The sequence below is a fragment of the Perca flavescens genome, chromosome 8 (genome assembly GCF_004354835.1).
Source record: "Perca flavescens isolate YP-PL-M2 chromosome 8, PFLA_1.0, whole genome shotgun sequence".
Lineage (NCBI taxonomy): Eukaryota > Metazoa > Chordata > Actinopteri > Perciformes > Percidae > Perca > Perca flavescens.
The window spans coordinates 29292830-29306676 of record NC_041338.1 but is presented as its reverse complement, the minus strand read 5'-3'; the positions used below and the strand labels follow the sequence as shown (position 1 = coordinate 29306676).

The 13847-nt window shown below is 40.5% G+C and overlaps 1 protein-coding gene across 1 annotated transcript in view; it reads left to right on the top strand.

Annotated features, from left to right (window-relative positions):
* The first annotated feature begins 11211 nt into the window (after positions 1–11211).
* LOC114560094 (AP-3 complex subunit beta-2) overlaps positions 11212–13847 on the top strand; it is a 29645-nt gene continuing 27009 nt past the window's right edge. The window contains exon 1 of the mRNA XM_028585247.1: positions 11212–11256. The gene's annotated coding sequence lies outside the window, so the exon portion shown is untranslated. The remainder of the gene's footprint in view (positions 11257–13847) is intronic.

Genomic DNA, 13847 nt, shown 5'->3' with positions numbered 1-13847 from the left:
GTTGGGCCTCTGCAGTCTCGCTTTGCCAGACCTTCCTCCACAACGCTGAGCTGCAGAGGAGGGACGTTCCACTTCCAGGATAGCTCTGGTGCCACAGAGCTATCCGCCGGATGCCTGTCTTTTCGCCGATCTATGTTTCCTTCTGCTTTCTTTGTGTTGGAATTTTAAACTCTGGTTGATTTTTGGGGACTAGTTAACTGCTCCACAAATCTGAGTTTTCTCTCGCACGACTAAAACAACTTTTGAACTTACACTTTGCACCAAAACAAGTTCCTTCCCGAGACTATTTTGCAGCGGCACCGTATGGATCGCCCATGGCGATTGTGATTGGTTTGAAGAAATGCCAATAAACCAGATCATGTTTTTCTCCCATCCCGGAATGCTATGTGGACTAGCCAGACCCTCCTCCGCAGTGCTATGGAGGAGGGTCTGGCAAAGCGAGACTAGGCTAGTCCATGCACGTCATGCACAATCGTCATGGGTGGCACTAAGCGCTGCACGGAGCCCCGGTGTCGCTGGAAAATAGCCTCAGGAAGGAACTTGTTTTGGTGGAACATGTGTACGTTCAAAAGTTGTTTTAGTTGCGCGAGAGAAAACTCAGATTGGACAGCTAGTCTAGCTAGCTGTCTGGATTTACACTGCAGAGATCTGAGGAGCAGATAACCATAGTCCTCGTAAATCCACCGGAGTTTAGAATTCCAACACAGCAAGCGTTAGGGAAAATCCAGATGAAAAAAAGGACATATGGCGGAATTTCCGGCGGCAACGGGGCAATCCCGGAAGTGGATATAGACTAGGCCTCTGGTGATTCCCACCCCTAACCTGCATATAACAAAAATAAAAATGGCCCCATGTTAAAATAGCCTACCATAAGTATGAAATATAAAAACTTCTATTGCATGTTATGTCTGAGTAATGGAGGGTCTGCATGCTTTGTGACTGAAGCTGGTGGAAGATCATTGCATGTAGCCAATTTCTCATCTAGGTGGCAGTAAATGAGTGAGATGCTTAGGTAATTTTTGGACTACTGCAGTTTACTACTACTAATTCACTGATATGTAAATGTAAATCATTTTAGGACTAAAACAGGATTTAAATATTAATTATCATTATTATTATTGTTAATAAAATATTAAGTAAAAGTAAATAACAATACAAATACTAAAAAATCCTGCATTCAAAAACAGACTTAGATAAAAGTATCAAGAGTAAAAGTACTCGTTCTGCAGTAAAATGTCCCCTGTGACTGATTGTGAATGTGAAAGCAGCATTTTATTATGGCAGCTGGTCGATGTGGAGTTTGAACTACTTTATTTATGTAAGAAACCGCTGGTTTATTGTTTAGCAATACATTGTATTTTACAAGCGTGTTATATGTTTTGTTTATGTTAAATATGAATCTGAAAAGTAACTACAGCTGTCTATAGTGGAGTAAAAAGACAAAAAAAAAGCCTATAATAAAGCATAACATTGAAAATGCTCGAACAAAGTACAAGTACCTGAAAAATGGTAGTAAGTAGAATTAGCATCCCCATTAGCTTCAACAAAGTGGTCGCTAGTCTTCCTGGGGTCCACACAAATAAACAATAACAATAGAAACAAACATTTTAAGTCGATGAAGCCGTAATAATAAAACAAGAGAAGACAAAACAAGCCAAATGAAAGCATCATAAAATTAAAATAAATAAAAAGAATAATAAAAAAAAAAGAATCATAATAAAAAGTAGCCAACTTGAGTAATAGTTACTCTTCACCACTGCCTGGGTAAAAAAAAACAACATTGGAAATCTGGTGAAGGAATTTTGAGGGAACCTGGAGGAAACATACTAATTAGGCTAATATGCCTACATTTTTATTTTTAGAATTTTTTTAATTTTTTAATTATTTGTTTTCAATGTTGTTGTTTTTTATTTTTTGCTAATATGCCTACATGCCTACTTCTCTACCACTTCTGTGTTTTAGGTCCACTAACCTGTAATCCATCACGTGCCCAGAGCATCATGCCTCCCCCCTCCTCTTCCACCCATCATCCCGCTATGCACCGAGCATCTCAGAGATAACGGCCGTGTGTCTGTGCGCCTTTAAGAGCCGTATATCCTGCTGCCCTCTGCACTAAATCCCCATCGCTGCTCTGTGAGGGCGAGAGAGAGAAAAAAATAAATAACAGAAAGCCACGGCAATGTCCGCCAACTCCGCTTTCAACGACGAGAAGGGGGGCTCGTCCAGCGTCGGGGAGCCTGAATATGGTCACGACCCGGCGAGCGGAGGGATTTTCTCCTCCGACTACAAAAGGTACGGAGCCACCTGCCTCGGTGCCGCTTGACGCCGTTTTTATTTGTCATATTGTGGGGGTTGTACCGGTGCAGCTATGGCGGCGGAGGGGCAGTGTGGATGTGGTTTCCTGTCTGTTAAAATGCGTAGAAAGCGCTTGTTGAAATGTTGAAATGCAAAATAGAAAACCTCAAACTGAACTTTATTAGCTATTAGGTACGTGATTTAATAGCGGTGTCTGGTTTTCTTTTTTTTTTCTGGTCGTGAATCTCTCACCGTGATTTGGTAGCTCAGGCAGCAGCGACAAATGATGGTCCAGGGCGGGTGTTGACTTCTAATATATATATTTATTTAGGCCATTATGTGCATTCACCGGTGTGTGTTTAAAGCGTTTAAAGGTTCGGGGTGTTTGTATTTCTTGTACGTTTTGTGAGGTGAGATGTAAAAGGCCTGTCAAAGAGGATGCCGCCAGGCCTCAGCTCCAGCTTTTTCAGCACCACCCCTGCTGGACAGCGCGCAGAGCGGCAGACACTGAGCACAGCTCAGTGTGATCATGTCAGATACAGGAACCGGTCTATAATGACCTAGGATAGGTTACTTACAGTATCAGCCGTGAGTGAAAAATAACTGATCATAAACAAGTGAGACCTTGCTTAATGCTTTTCTGACTTTGTCCTTGTTCTTATTAAGAGTCCCAGTTGTGTCCTTTACATTTTTTTTTCTCCAGCTAGGCTATACAGTACAGTGGCTAGACAGTCACAATACTAAGAAGAAGAATATTTTGTTTAGTTTGGTCTTCAAGTGACATAAAAAGTAAGAAATGCCATACACAAGTTTCCACAGCTGAAGATTACTTCTTTAAAATGCTTGTTTAATACAAACAACATATTTTTTTACAACTGATACTGATTTTTTTTGTGAGGCTGAATATTTTGCAGATTAATTTATTTTCCATCAACTAATCGATTCGTAGCTCTTCATAATAATGATAATCCAAGGTGAGCATATTATGTAACCATGCAAACTAGTGGCATAGCAAATACTAGACATAAGTAAATGTAGCTATTAGTTCAATCAAACAGGAATTTCAAAATATGTCTTGAAACCCACTAAAATGCTTTAACATCCATATGTTCATGTAAAGTTGAATTGGTTTCTAAGGACATGACTGCAATTCACACTTTGAGGTGTGAACTTCTAACAAGTAACCAGATGCCAAATCATCATTGTGCTGACTACAGCTGCACTGATCAAAAACTGCTAAATTATTAATTGGGGCAATAGGAGCAGTGTCAAAAACAAATAAACTGCATCACCAGATTTGTCATTTTGTAGGATTTGTCGGTTTGTCGTCCTGCACGGGAACAGATTGTTCTTCTAGGAACAAATTGTTCTTCCAGGAACATATTTCTTTTTGCACACAGGAGGATTGTTCTCGGTATACCAGCCAACAGTGCAGGAACTTAATATTAATACAACAGCTTACGTAAAATGACTTACAGTGAGTGAGCAAGATACAGAAAGGTGTTATCAGACATCATTTTACTATTATGAATGATTGCTAGTCTCATAAAACAAGGATGTTATCTTCTCTTTGCATTCTTAAGTAGATTGTGAAAGAGTAATTTGGTGTAAATGGGGCTATGCTGTTGCAGGTGAGTTGTGGAAAACAATAAATTACATTTATACTTTATAGGCTAACTTATGAGACAGTACTTGGGCTAAGGATTACGGTCTGGCTAGCCATCCCAAGTTGGACCTTTTTTGGAGCAGCTTTTGCACACAGACATGTAGAAGAGAAGTTACAAACAGCTACAGGGAAGCGTTTTATTTTTATTTATTTTTTCAGTGCATCCTGGTTACACTTTATACCTTTTTCACAGCAGACATTTTGACTTGAGTTGTCAATGTAGGCATCATTCATTTTATTATTTACACTATGACAAATGTCAAAATGTCTTCCGTGTTTGTAAAAGGCCCTTTGAGAAGATGGACCCACAGGGAAGACCTCTGGACTTTGTGTATGCTTTGATGACATATACTGTTTGGAAATAGTCAAATATAGTCATACATTGTACACTTTGGTACATTTAGTCACACAGCTTAATGTGATGACATACAGGATCCTATGTATCATCGACAATTTGGTTAAAGGCCCTGCGCACCTGCACAGGTGTTTTTACTTATTCAGGTTAATTAGTGTCATGGAAAAATTCAGACGCAGCACAACTGTGGATACGTGAAGAAGGTCCTGGAGACTTTGACGAATTACACAGAAACATTGAATGAAATCTTGAACGAGGAGAATTAGGATTAAGCAGTACTGTTTAACCACAGTGTAGTGTCATGTAATGCCGTCCCAAATTACTTTCAATAGGCATATATCTCCTGCTGAAGCTGTAAAGTTTGGGTTATGCAAAGATATTGATGGCACCATAACATGGGCACTGCAAACACAGATGCTCACCCAAATGTTGTTTTGCTAGTTCAGTCTGTCTCTCTCTGGGAAATAGGCTAAGGTGTGAGTGAGCGAGGCCCCTTTACAGCTGTTTCCGCCGCCCTTCAAAAGGAGACGGTTCCGAAACACAACATTACCTTATCATGAAGCAGCCTAGACTCCCTCAATCTCTAGAGACACACAGACATTCATGCACAGGACAGGCTTGGTGTTGGAGTAATGGTTGAATAGATCATCCTCTGATCTGTGACCTGGGGGTAACCTGATGTTACCTACGTTTTCTCCCTTGCCTCATCATACCACAACATGGTGTTTCTGGAAATTCCACCACAATTAGACCTCTGCTCAGGTTGAAGTAGGCCTCCCCTCGCCTCAGCAAGTGAGAGGAGGCTCTCCGAGGAGCTTGGAGCAAGGAACCAAGGGGCTATGATATGCAGATGTTTTTTTTTTCTGAAGAACAACGCCCCTTTGAACAGAATCAGTTTATTGAGTGGCTGCATGACGTGAAATTGAAGTTTGAAGACAAACTACCTGAAACACAAATGCAGCACATTATTCACATGTATTTGTTTAAAATAAAGAATTTTATGTGTAGAATTTAAGCTAAGCATGAATCATCTTTTTCTCTCAAGGCTTTTCTTTTCCTCCTGTTATTTTCTGTTCCAAATGCGTCTTTGAACAGCCACACAGTCGTGGTTACTTATTATAGTCCTATAATGCTAACACACACAGGTGCAACCAATTTCATTAACAATGGCTCAGGCCCATTTAAGTCATGCCAGAGAGCCAACATGAGCAATACCAAAGCCTGTGAGCTCGCTCACCTAAATGTCATGCAGTCATTATTAATTGCATTAATAACACCTGTGTTTTCCCTGCAATGACTAATCCGAATAATTACAAACAATAAACTGTGTGAGAGCAATGCTACAGTTTGCAGTCTGGTAGAGTGATAATGTGCTAAACATGGTGAGGAAAATAATATAATAACTTCTCCCTCTCCAAATCCATTTCCAAAACAGTGTTTCTGTTGGTCAACTATGCACAGCCACTCGGTTAAATCCAAACAGTGGTGTTCTGATGCAAAGCCTGGCGCTGCTCTGCTGCGACTCGGGCTACCTTGTGCCGTTGCCTCATTTGTTCGTTTTTGTGTGGTTGTATGCGGCTTCTTATGAACTTTTGGTGTTTTATCCCAACATGGTGCTCAAGTGCAACACAATGCTGTTTTTACTGAGAGGACTGCTTGTGACCCTCGGGGAGTCGGTGACCACAGGCCCGTGGTCATCCATAACCAAACCATCACTCAGGCCGGGAGCGTGCCTATGTTCCCACAACCCTATGTTGCCACAGTTCTAAGATTTTTTTCAAAATTAGGCCCACAGTTCCCACATTTGTTCCAATTTTTTTCCAATTATTTCCTTTTTCATAAATTTGTATCAGATTTTATCCCCCTTTCTCCCAAATTGGTAGCCAATTACACCCAACCTATTATCCAGTAGCAATGGACTACATATGGAATGTAACCCTAACCCTAATCCTAACATCTTAGAAATGTGGGAACATAGGGCTGACCCCCTCAGGCCCACTCATACAAATATCGTGTTTATATTGACGAGTCACTAACCTGGAGCACACATGTCGACAGTCTCTGTTGCAGACTGCAGGAACGGTTACATTTCTTACGTCGTTTGCTAGTGGTGTCGATAAAAAAAATGATGTTGATATTTTATCAAGCAGTCCTGGAGAGCCTGGTCAGGTACGGTATTACAGCTTGGTTTGGCAACCTCCCTGTGCAGTTGAAAACTAAACTGTTTACTGCCGGATGATCACTGGTGTTAAAGAGCACTTATCCATGCAAAGTATTTATGAACAGGCTTCTTTGGGACAAGCAAATAAAATTGTTAGCAACACGTCTCACGTTCTGTACGCAGAATATGAGCTGCTGCCATCCGGTAGGAGGTTTAGAGTTCCTCGCTCCAGACTTAACCGTTTCAAAAACTCATTTATCCCAGTGTCTATTAACCTCCCAAATAGCCGCCAGTCAAAGGCAGAACAGGCCTACCCGACGATGGAGATTTGTAATTGTTGTACTTGTGATCTCTACACTGATACTTATTTGTTTTGTTTTTATTTTTTATTAATTTAATTTATTTATTTTGAGTAATGTTTAACTAACGCGTTGCATGACACCATGTTGGGTTTTATACACCATCAGGACCATACAGTAGTACAGTCTGTTGTGTGGTATTGTACAGTATCTGTTGTTTGTACATGCTGTCTGTGTTTGTTTGTTTTTACCATGGCTGCAGCATGGGTTAAGTGCCCAAGACAAATGTCCCAAGGTGTGGGACAATAAAGTTAATCTTGATTCTTGATTGATTGATGTCTGACTTCAAAGTCCACAGGAGCCGAAACAGGCTTGGATTTGTCCATTATACAGGCTTCTGTAGAGTAACAGAAATGTCTGTTACACAGTTTGTACTCACCCACAAAGTCCTGAGTGATGAATGATTGTTGCTTCTTTCTTTTACACGTTGCTGGTGTGAATTTGATTTCACTTAACCAAAAAGAATATCATAGAAGAAAAACCCTGCTACCAACTAGGGCTGCAACTAACAATTATTTTCATTGTTAAAGTGTTTTGGCTAAGTCCTGGATCTTTGCAATCTTACCTATGGCACCTTTAATCTGTTGATTACTCTCTCGATTAATCGATTAGTTGTTTGATCTGTAAAATGTCAGAAAATTGTGAATTGTGGCCTGTGTTTCCCAAAGGCCAAGATGATGTCCTCAGATGTCTTTTTATGTCCACAACTCAAAGATATTCCGTTTCCTCTCACAGAGGAGTGAAGAAACTAGAAAATATTCATATTGAAGAAGCTGGAATCGTAGAATTATTTTCATTAAAGAAGTTTTCAGTTGGCGATTACTTTAATAGTTGACAACTAATCAATTCATCTTTGCCGCTCTACTACTAGCTACTGTATGCTGACTAATACTACTAAATATATTCATATGACTCATCAGTGCCTGATGTGTCGTGAGTTATACTGTACGGCATCACCCTCTGTTGGATATACAGTACATACACCTCGCCTGTTTTCTTTTATACCTGTTCTCTGTGTATGTATCTCAGTTTGGGAACATGTGTATTACCATTGCTTGTATTTCTGTTTTTATTGCCCTCACTGTTGCAAGCTTCACTGATAAACACCACTGCATCACCATAAATCACCAGCAGAGGGAGTTCACTGTTTATAGATGGTAAATGTAATTTGTAGCTGTGAACTGTGAGATTTGCAGGGGGAGAGTTAGGCTTAAAGCTGTTTGAAAAATGTTTGTTTAAATGTTTATTAGTTTTAAACTACTTGTGAATAAATTCTGACTTCATTAGTTGATTCAAGTGTAGGCCGGGCGTTGGTGTTGTGTCCGTACCTGTGTTTGCAGAAGTCCGTGTCTCCTCAGTGAAGGTAGATTAACTAGTTTGTCTGTAAACATGACATCTGTGAGATTTTGCTTCAGTTCAGTCCTCAAACTATATTAATCTTTCATGTGTTATTATAAACACATTTCCTCCGCTTTTAAAAGGTATTTACAGGACCGGTCCTTCAGTGTGAAATGACTATTGTAAGTTGAATAAGAGTGTTGATCTGTGTCAGCGACTATTTCGTGGCCAGGTACTGAGATTTTTCTGTTTTTTGGGGCTCTGCAACACAGTGTTTTCTTAAGCCATTAAATAAAAAAATGTCAAAATAGTTTGATTTTGTACTACACATGTGATGGCTGTCCTTCTTGGCTGATGATTCAACGGGATCTGTGGGCTTTCTTTGGCTGGTTTAGTTTGTTTTGTGTGACTTTTACATCTCACCATTAGCCATGCCAAAGACAACATACAATATGTTGTTTTGGAGTTTCTTGGCCCCTCAAACTTTACAGCTGTTGGTAGGCAGATTTTGTTTCCTTTAGACGGAGCCAGGCTAGCAGTTTTCCTCTGTTTCTAGTCTTTATGCTAAGCTAAATTAACCAGCTGCTGGATGTCGCCCTTTTCATTTAGCAAACAGACGTGGGAGTGGTATCAATTATCTCATCTAAATCTTAGCATGACAGCAAATTAACTTTTTCTAAATTAAACTATTGCTTTTTAAAAAAAAACCTAAAAAGAACATGCATCAGGAGTTATCCAGCTTCAGGATTTAGAAGTTTATTAATTAATGTAAGCCTTCATATATCCCTTTTACTGTAAGCCTCCTTCATTTAGAGAATATGATATCACTAGCCTCGTGAGACTGCCCTGAGCTCCAGTTTTCCACTCGCAGATCAGTGTGCCATCTTGAGATAGAGAAAATTTGGAGCCGTTCGCCAAACGACCGACCAATCAGCGTTGGTTTTGAGGCGGGTTTAGGTGTGACGCAACGAGAAGCGGCTGTTAGTCTAAACAACATGGCAGCTTCCACGGATGAGATGAGTGTAGCTATCGCGCAAGTTTTATCCGAATTAGAAAGTATGCCTTCATTGAAAGAAGAGCAAAAGATGTTTTTGCTCTTCTCCCGACTGGTTTCGGCAAGAGTTTGAACTGATTGGATGGTTTATCCAATCAGCTAACCAGTATTTTCGCCCCTTCCCAAAAGTTCTCCAACGGAAAGTTCCCAGATGGATATGCTGGGCAAATGCGAAGCAATCCATCTGGCGGAGTCAGGTTATGATATCACTGCATGTCACCCAAAATCCGACATACAAGTTTTGACAAGAAGAGGAGAGAAAAAAAAGAGAGATTTACAGACCTGTATCTTCTTAGGCTCTTTTAAATAATGACTGTAATGTGTTTTATTTAGATGGAGATCATTTAGACTAGAACATGTTCCTCCTGAATTCAGAACAAAGACATCGAAGACGCCCCAACTTGTTAAACCATCAGATGTGCAGCTGAAGGAAGACATTCTCGCTGTATTATATCCAACATTGCATCAGTTTTTACAGCATTAGAAAACACTACCCGGGTTGTCATCACTGTCAGCGTAGTTCACTGTTATTGCTGCAGCCCCGGCGTGTATGTCCTGGTGACATCCCAGGTTAAAAATCAAATTAATTGTTAGCAAATGTCAGCAAATCCTGACTGAGCTGTTACAGATCACAGGGAGAGCATATGTGAATTGTGCTTCGAGGCAGTTATTTTCGTTGGGGCCAAAAAGAAATGAGTGGGAGAGGGAAAGAAAGAGAGCTAGAAAGAGAGAGAAGAGAGAGAGAGAGAGAAAGAGAGAGAGAGAGAGAGAGAGAGAGAGAGAGAGAGAGAGAGAGAGAGAGAGAGATGTCCTCATCACGACTCTGCCAAGAAAGCTGAGTCATGTAAGACAAGGAACAAAAAGGCCCCTCACAGAATATTAAAAATGAATAAGAAGTGGACATTTTAAACATAATGAGCAAGAGTAGTGAGGAATATTTCAAAACATATGTCGGCGATCAGAAAACGTTTGTTGGCAGTAAGTCGACTGAAGAAAGCTGTGATAGAGTTAAGGAGTTAACGTGGAGCAAGAAGCATTAATGTGAAGAGGCGGAGCAAAGAAGACAAGCGTGAAGGGGGGGGAGGGGGGAGGGGGTGATAACGTGGCAAGAGATGGGAGAGGCTGTGTCATTGTTAGAGAGCTCAGAAACGTATATGTGGACATGTTGTATACACACAGGGAGGCACAGAGAGAGAGAGAGAGAGAGGCCGGTGCAGCAGCAGGAAGCAGCGAGAGGAGAGGCAAATAAAACTCAACGCCCCTCTCTGACGAGCATCCATTTACTGAGCAGCTGATGTTTGCTGCTTCACTGGATGCGTACAGACTCAGCAGCGACAGAAGAGAAGAAAAAAAAAAAAAACCTACAGTGCACTTGGTTTCTGGTGGATTTGGATTACAGCCCTCAGGAGGCAAAGTATATCAACCTTGTCACCGTTGGGAAGAAGAGGCACTGGAGCACATTTTTTTTTGAAAGAAATGTCCACATTGGATAAACTAAACCTCAGAGGGAAGGAGTATTTATAACACAGAATCGAAGTGAAGCTGCTCTTTGCTGTGTGAAAACTCAGAGGAATATCTGGAGAATTTCATGGACTCGTCCAGCTGATTAAACACCGACGGAGGAGTAGCTGAAGGAAATACTGCAGTCTTTCCACTTCATTTACTTGGGGATTCTACAGGTTGCTCTCAAGCCTAAGTTCCAAACATGACCACCATGCAAAAGCTGCTGCAGCAGCTGCCGGTGAACGCAGTGAACATGGTGAAGTCGGTTCAGAGCCAGGTCCAGGGCCAGGGCCAGGAGGAGGACAAGAGCCCCGTGCTGACCCCTGACGGCGGGCAACAGACCTGGTACAGCGCCCTGCAGTCTGATGAGCTGTGCCACCTCCGATCTGGAGGTACGGGAGGAGGAGGAGGAGGAGGAGGAGGAGGAGGAGGAGGAGGAGGAGGAGGAGGAGGAGACCGCGAGGAACGGGCACCACTGGAGGAAGGTGGTGGAGGTGGTGGAAGTATCCTATCTCAGCCTTTGCGGTAGGAAAATCCAGGAGAATACAAACCTGTTTAACCTTTCATACATACATACAGTTATGTATGTATGTTAGGGCATTTTTACTTATTTATTTTAATGGAAAATGAAAAAAAATTGTTTTCACTTTGTTGTTAGTTTATCTGCTTACCTTTTAGGGCAGATTACAATGAGTATAGCAGAATAATAAGAGAGCAAGTCAGTTGTCGGTACCCCCCAGTGCAAGATATGTCTTCAGGGTCGTAAGACAATTAGTCTATATCAATGGAGTTTTTTTTCCGTGATTGTTCAGGTGCCCCAATATTCAGCCGGATGTCCGTCACCTTTCTCTTTCTTTCTGTTGTCATTTTAAACTCTGGTGGATTTATGAGAACTGTGGTTAACTGCTCCTCAGATCTCTGCAGGGTAAATCCAGACAGCTAGCTAGACTATCTATCCAATCTGAGTTTTCTGTTGCACAACTAAATCAACCTTTGAACGTACACATGTTCAACCAAAACAAGTTCTTTTCTGAGGCTATTTTGCAGTGGCTCCATTGCTCCGTCCGGCGCTCAGCAAGACAGTGGTCGGTACCCCCCCCCCCAAACGGGGTAAAATAAGTCTCCTTGGTCATAAGACAATTAACAAGACAGAAAATAAGAAAAAACATATTTCATCAACACAAACTTATTTTTCTTTCTGACTTGCTTTGTATCTTGAAAATCTTGATTGTTTGAGGCTTATCAAACTATTAAAAATATTGCTCTTTAGTTAAACTGCTTGCAACTCATTGTCATATGCACCATTTGGAAAGGGGTGGCTTGTAGACTGCTTCACTTTAAAGGAACACAAGCCAAAACGGCTGGGGACCCCTAGTATAAAACATTATAGTTTACAGTTAAAAAGTGTAAAGAGTGTATCGACTTTAGGGCAACTAACAATTATTTTAATCTGCCGATTATTTACTGGATTAATCGACTAGTTGCTTGTCTATAAAATGTAAGAAAAATACTGAAAATGCCCATCTCCTCTCATAGATCACAAGATCAGATTTTCAAATGTCTTTTCTCAGACCAACAGTAAAAACCCAAAGACATTCAGTTTACAATATGTGATATAAAAACAGAAAATCCTCACATTGGAGAATCTTGAAGCAGGAAATGTTTTGTATTTTTGTTAGAAAAAATGACTCAAACAATTAATTGATTTGCTAAACACTTTTATGTTCTGTCCTGTTTTAGATCCAGTCTATAGATAACTTTTTATTTTATTTTTTTATTTAACCTTTATTTAACCAGTTAGGACATTGAGAACAGGTTCTCATTTGCAACGATGACCTGGACAAGAAAAGCATAAGCATGCAAGACATACAGTTTCACATAGAATAACATACAAGAAAACAGAATACAATAGGTTAAATAAAGTGCAGATTAGGTGGGCATTACAAAGCTGGGGCGAAGGGGGGTATAGGTAACATAACTCATAACATAACTTAGAAACGGGGATAGACATTTTTCACTATTTTCTGACATTTTGTAGACCAGGCGATTAATTGATTAATGAAGAAAATAATCGGCAGATAAATCAATAATGAAAATAATGGCTAGTTGCAGCCCTAGATTCCATGCAAAGGCCATAAGAGCTTCTGTATTCTTAGACTTCAAACTTTCAAAGGAACATAAAAAGAGGTTTTCTTTGGAAATATATTACTATAATTACACTTCTGGATTTTATTGGGTCATATCGATAGATTATTCTCATACTACAGGATGAGAGTTTTACTGAAGCACACTTCTGGTTGGTTTAAGCAGGAATACTGTATTTTACACCAAGAAAAAACAGGAAACTTTCAAAAGTCTCAGCTGACAAAGTCGGCTTATGTAAAACAGCCTGCCTATAAATGCACGCTGCGACTCTGCAATTTTTCACTTTCCTCTGATTCATGCAAATACATTTTCACATCCACTCCTTTCTAATGTCGCTGCTGTCGTGCGGAGTTCTGTTCTTGGTGAACAACATGACATTGCGTCTGAAGTTTAATCATTGAACATTGGCGGCCTACTTCCATGGAGACTTTCCAGCTGAAGAGCCGTGCTGATCTCTTGGCTTTGGTGCCAGGTAACCTGATCGGTCCCCTCTGTTGTACCACAGCGGGTTAAATAATTCAGAGCTGTTTGTAAATTCAGCTGTTGTTTGTCAGGGACAGGACAAAATCCAGAGAAATAAGAGAACCAGTGTTGGTGTAGAATTACTGTGGGCCCTGTGGGCATGAGCAGTATAAAACCAGTCAGAGGGTCGTTTCAGGTGCTCAAGATGAGGCTTTATTTCTAAGATAAGTCACTGAGGTGGCATTTATAGTTTGTTAAAATACATCATGGTCCAGCAGATAGACTGTACAGTACCTAGGGCTCCATTTACAACTTCTCACCTTTGAATTCATTGAGCCATTCAATCTTTCTGTTGCCCCAAGATATCATATGCATTGGCAGATAAAATAGAGTAGGAAAGAAGACTTTTAGTGTCTAAAATGGTAAAAGGGATGTGTTTTTCTTTTCTTTATAGGCTGTTAAATTGTTGTACAATTACTTTTTCCTCCATCTTTTCCTTTAATTGTAAT